The sequence below is a fragment of the Xyrauchen texanus genome, chromosome 1 (genome assembly GCF_025860055.1).
Source record: "Xyrauchen texanus isolate HMW12.3.18 chromosome 1, RBS_HiC_50CHRs, whole genome shotgun sequence".
Classification (NCBI taxonomy): Eukaryota; Metazoa; Chordata; class Actinopteri; order Cypriniformes; family Catostomidae; genus Xyrauchen; species Xyrauchen texanus.
In genome coordinates, this window is record NC_068276.1 from 54,343,055 (window position 1) to 54,349,605 (window position 6,551).

Genomic DNA, 6,551 nt, shown 5'->3' on the forward strand with positions numbered 1-6,551 from the left:
ATTGAGAGAGGGTTTATTGGTAGTTAAATATGATGTGTCTGGTAAAGTTGGTAGGAACTGTTAGGCCTGCAGAGAATAAACAGATGCTCTGCTGAGAAATGGAAAAGGGAAGGAAGGAAGAGTGAAGGCAGACCTTCAACAAAAAGAGATCTTTCCTTTATAATGCATGTGAGCCTTCCAGAGTCAACAGTGCTCAGACATTATAATCAAAGAGCAAAACATTGAAACAAGGTTCAGTCCTAGGAGAATTCAGAGGCACTAAGTGCATGTATTGACTTGTCTATCAGTATGGAACCATCATTTTACATTATTTATTATTATACCTCCTCTAACCCCTCCGTTGAACTGCAAATTCTGTGGAACAGAACCAAGTATTTATGAATGTGACACATGATATGTGCCGACATGAAGGTCAAATGTCTGCTAACATAATACTGATTGGTTACATGCTATATACAACCCAAAGGCAGATATCACTGCCAAAAGCAATTTCATTAGAAGTTTAACTTCTGCGAAATTAAAGATAAAGTGCACAGTGCTGGCTGGAACCACTTTCATACTGCCATGTAATGAAAAGGTACTTAAAGGGACAGTTCACCTAAAATGTCAATTCTGTCATTATTTACTAACCCGTATGTTGTTCCAAACATGTATGACTTTCTTTCCTCTGAGGAAAACAAAAGATCTACTTTTTATCTACTTTTGTGATCCACAGAAGAAAGTCACCGGTTTGGAACCACATAAAGGTAAGTGGTGAAATAATTTCCATTTTTGGTTGACCCGTCCCTTTAAGCTGATTACATATAAAGCCTTGCCTCAGAAAGGAAAGGGACTGCTGACTATTTCTACATCTCATCTTAATATGTATTTCGTAGTTGGGTAATGTTGCATAAATGTAATCCGAGTCCGGGATTTAGTTTTAGACTAAATGTAAATGTTCTTATACCCCACTTTAGGGCTGTGGAGCTGTATAACCTTATCTATAGCCTTTGAAGGCTTCTGTCTTGCTGCTTTTCCCTTTCTCCATTCCCTCCTACATAGTTTTTATCATTATTATTAAAGGAATTTTCCGGGTTCAAAACAGGTTAAGCTCAATTGACAGCATTTGTGGCATAATGTTGATTACCACAACCAATTGTTATAACTAGTTCCAACTTTTCTTTAAAAAAAAGAAGAAAAGTCAAAAGCGATGTTCCAGTGAGGCACATACAATGGAAGTGAATGGGTAAAATACTAGCTTTTTTCAAATGTATAGTTACAAGACATAAAGGATATGTGTGTAAACATGATTTAAGTGTGATAAAATCACTTACTAACCTTTTCTGTGTTAAGTTATGGCCAATTTTACTACTCTGTTACCATGACGATGTAATGTCAACAACCGATTGAATAAAAATTACATTTTTAAACAACTTTACAGCTCAAAAGAATCACACGTTTTAACAAATTAATCAATGCAAGTGCTTTTATAAAATTATAAACTTTACATTTCTGTTTAAACCCTCCAAAAATTGGCCACATTCACTTCAATTGTAAGTGCCTCACAGTAACAGATTTTTGCTTCTTTTAAAGAACATTTTGTGGTAATCAACATTATGCCACAAATGCTGGCAATTGAGCATAAGTTGTATTGAACCCAGAACATTCCGTTTTTTAATATTTTTTTTGGTTCATGGAATTGGTTACCTCATAACATATTGATATGGTTAGAGAAGTCACAAATGTTTGTACAGCCTTTTAAACTGGTATATGTAAATATTCTGATTTGTGCTTTTTCAAGTCAGCATTGTAAGAGAATGAAAGTCTGTTATCTGTGCTTTAAAAAAAACAAAAAAAGATAGTTGTTTTTTTTTTTTGCACAAATAAAAAATTATGACTATAAACCTTAATACTATAAACTGACTTTTACCTTGTGTTGACTCAATATTTAGTCATGTCACTGGGTTTATGTACAATAATCGGGACATCTTCAATGGTGTTTTATAGTAACAGTTCACCCCAAAAAATTAAAAACCTTCACCCATTAAAAAACCTTTAAAAATGTGTCTTCAAAAGACTTTGAATATGACACAGGAGTCGTATGGACTACTTTTATGATGTTTTTGGGTCATTTGGGTCAGCTATAAAGTGAGGCACGGTCAATAACTATAGCCGTTGTAGTGAAAAGACAGCCTGTGATGATTATTAAAACTTCCTTTTATGTTCTGCAGACCGAGATCATGGAGGGTGCGTAAATTGTGGCAGCATTTTCATTTTTGGGTGAACTATTCCTTTAAGATTCCACTAGAACCTTTCTAAACTAAAAAACTATTTTCATAGATCATCAAGTACTGAGGGTCAACTCTGGACAGTCTTTCTACAGTATCTCTCCACAACAAATAGTAGTAGTATTCAAATCGCAGGTACTTCTTTATAAGTCCTATAAATGTAGGTCAGGGTCACGGGGTATGATGCAAGAACAGTTATGAAATGTAGTTTTGGCACAAATACAACCACCTGAAAGCAAGTACTATGTTGGAACAAAGAGACACTAAACAAAGAGCCCTTTCCAAGCAAATCGGAGACAAATAGTTCTAGCAGTTATGTGCTTGGCCAGAACACATTTTTACCATCTGAACAGTTAATACAACTGATCGTCTAAACACAGGGAAATCTGGCTTATTTGATACAGTGTAGCCCACACAATGTGTTTTACTAAGTGTTGGTTTGTAAAGAAAAAAAAACATAATTAATGACTAAACATCAAAGCGACTGGAGGCATGATCAGATGTTGAACATGGGCATCACTGCAGCTCAATTCTGCACTTTAAACATTTCTTCTCATGCTTAAGACAAAAGATGTAGGAATTATTAAAGAATAGCTCCAAAAATATGCAAATTCTCTCATCATTTACCCTCATGCCATCCCAGATATATATGACTTTATTTCATCTGCTGAACTAAAATGTAGATTTGAGAAGAATTTCTCAGCTCTTTTGGTCCATACGATGCAAACGAATGGGCGCCAAAATTTTGAAGTTCCAAAAACTACAGTGCCTTCAGAAGCAATCAATATTTAGGTCCTTTTTTTTTACTATAAATTCTCCCCGCACAGTTAATCTCCACTTTAACTTTCACATTCTTGTTACTTGTGTTTTTGGTGATTCGCATTCTTCATGCATATCACCTTCTACTGGGCACGAAGAAGAATTTCTAGCAAAAAAGGACTTCAATATTGAACTGTTTCTCACCCACACCTATCATATCACTTCTGAAGATATGATTCATATGGATTACTTTTATGATGCTTTTATGTGCTTTTTGAAGCAATAAAGTCATACACATCTGGGATGGCATGAGGGTGAGTAAATGATGAGACAATTTTCAAATTTGGGTGAACCTTTAAGGTATACTGTCATAACACTGAGCCTTTTAAACATGCTGCTTAAGTCACTTTAGTCAGGCCTGTGTTTATCAAACAGCTGTTGTTACAGAATGATTGTGAAGTACTTCCTGTTTTTATGCTTTAAGATGCTACCAGGATTTGGACATAACTGACAAGCAAAAGAACAGCTTTGGGTGTAGAGGTTTCACATTTGCAGTTGCTGTGATTGTATGTGCACAGTTATTGAGATCTTATGTCTTTATTGTTTCTCCTAGATAACAATTAGATTAGATGGATTGAATTTAGATTTCCATGGGAAAACACATACTGTATTACTCAAATGGATACCTTGAATGTACTGTAAATCACTTTGGATTAAACCGTCTGCCAAAAGAATGGCATTGAAATATTGCATTACAGGCCATGTAAGGTAAATAGAGCCTTTTGGTTTTTCAGATATTTCTGCTGTGCAAATGCTCTCTCAATCTCACGTGTCTCGTTTAAACTTTGTGAGATATTTCAAAAATGTCACAAACTGATCAGATATTTCAAAAATAGTCCTCAATTAAAGGTACAAGATTTCAAAATGAACTCAAACTTTTAGTTTCAAATACCCCAAAGACCAAATTATCTGGGCTATTTGTGGGTTATCTGCAATTGTATGGCTCTATACTATTACTTTAAACAAATGTCACATTTGTGACTCTTTTTATTCTGCTCAGGAGTTTTAGAAATATTTATAAATATATATTTAAGTAATATCACACTCGCAATCGTGCGATATGGCCCTACATCAGCACTGCGGCCGAGTGCCGTAGGTAATTACAGCAGTGCTGATGTAGGGCCATATCGCACGATTGCGAGTGTGATATTGCGTATATACAATAGTTCAATGAACAAGTATATTTAAAAAAAAATAGGAAAAACTGTGTTCGGTCATAAAAACGCATTTGTGTTCATCAGAAATAGTATCATGGCTTGTGCTGTTTCTAACAAGTTATTGGATGAACAAAGAGAGACGGCTGGATGTGTGTGTATGTGTATGTGTGTGTGTGTGAGAGAGAGAGAGAGAGAGAGAGAGAGAGATGGAGTGAATGCAATCATTTGTTGCCACACCAATCAGAGATGCTGTCAGCTTTCTCAGTGGAAAACAGATGTTCAAGCGGGGTGTTCCTCTCTATTTCGGTAGCTGGTGCGCAAGAGTCATTCACTATAGAAACAGCGATGTCCTCCGCCATGTTAAACAGTATGTATCCAATATGGAAACTCTGATAAAAGGTAAGCACTTGAGTTCTGTAATAAATCAGTCTGTTGTGTCTCAGCATGAGCCTTAATCCTGAAGTTGTCAGTTTAAAGCCATTTAAAGCTATTTCCTAGCTTTGGTAATGTATTAGTAATACGAGCCGCAGTTCTATTTAAACAATGATTAACGGATTCAATTTACGTCACCAACTGGCTCATATTACACACAAAAATTATCTTTTTCCACCACCTGCTGGCTAACATATGTAATTTCAAAAATAAAGACAGTAACTCCTAACAGATACACTTTAGTTTAGAACAGCATGAAGGTGGAATGATACACACACAGTGAAGCGTTGGAGTGCTGATGGTCATGGAGCATCTCTCCTCCAATCAGATTCGAGGACCAGAACTAACTGTGGTATATATATATATATATATATATATATATATATATATATATATATATATATATATACACACATAACAAAGTTGCAACAAACCATAACTGAAATATACCAAATAAGGTTCCTCCACTGAACAATAAAATTGTCCTCTGAGTATGACTTGTGAAGGTCCAGATAGTTAACAGCCAAGGATGATCTACTGTTGAACAGCACATTAAGTTTTATAGTCTTTGTGGAGTAAAGGGATATGCACTGTCTTGAATGACTTGATGACCTGCTGTATCATCATTGGAGAATCAGTGGTCAGAAATCCCTCAGTAATAATTTGTTCTTTTTGTTCAACATATGAATCTTTCAGTTGTAATAACTAAAGTAAGCTGTTGGCTGCCAAATTTCCATCTATTCTTTCCCTGGCATCTCACGCTTACTTGTGTTTCCACATCAATTTGTGTTTCAGAGTGGGAAGTCTTCTCAAAGATATGGCATTTGGTTGTAATGTTATGATGTGTCTGTATGTGAGGCGGGAACTGGCTGAACAGTCAAAATAATGTTTAATGAAAACTTAAAAAAAACAAACACACATGGCATCTGCGTGTGGCTCTCTCTATCTCCAACTGCCTCATCTGGCTCGGCTCTATCCCTCTCCTTGGCTGGTTAGCCCGATTGGGGGCCGGGCCTGCCCTCCTCCTCATCACAGTGTCAAATGAAATTCGACAGAGGTCTGCCTGCATCTCTCGGCTTTCAAGACAATGCAGGTCAAAGAGCAGCCATGATGTCAAAGAAGGTAAATCCTATGTACAGTGGCGGAGCTAGGGGGTGGCTGTTGACACCATGGTCCAAAGCCTGGCCACCTCACTCGCAATTGCCATTTTTGGTCATTTTTTGTCTTGGGTGCAATATAGTTAGTCTTAATACATCAGCAAACACCAATCCAATTTTTTTCCAAACAGGTTTACCATAGTATGTATAAAAAGGTAAAGCAATGCTTTGATAGTGCAACAGAGCCAATGTCAGTTCAACATTTGAATGGCTTAATTAAATTGTATTTGCATATAAAACAGAAATAGGACAAAAGGTATGTTTTAATGGGGTTTTTCTCTGTACAGTTTATGTTATGCCGCTATGTAGTAATACCAACTCAGGGCTCTTTAAGTTCCTTACTCAAAGATAATTTTAAGGGAAATTAAAAATTTTGATTTCCACTGGATTTTCCAGGCCTGTAAAAGTCTAAATTAAGTTTTCCTCTGCCTTAAGTATCCCATCAGCTGGATTGTGCTCTTGTTTAGAGTAAAACTTGCTCATAAGCCATTATGATGTCTGATATGTGATGTCTGAATTAAAGTGATTTTTAAAAATCTGTACTGAGCAATCCCAAATGACTGGAAAGGCCATGGAAAAGTCAAGGAATTTCATCAGTCAAAAAGAGTGGGAACCCTGTTAATAATAAAAAAGAAAACTTAAAGTCAATAAGAAATAATTAACAGCCACAATTTACTTTTCAGAACTTTTAAGCTATCTTTCACAGCAACCGCAGTCTC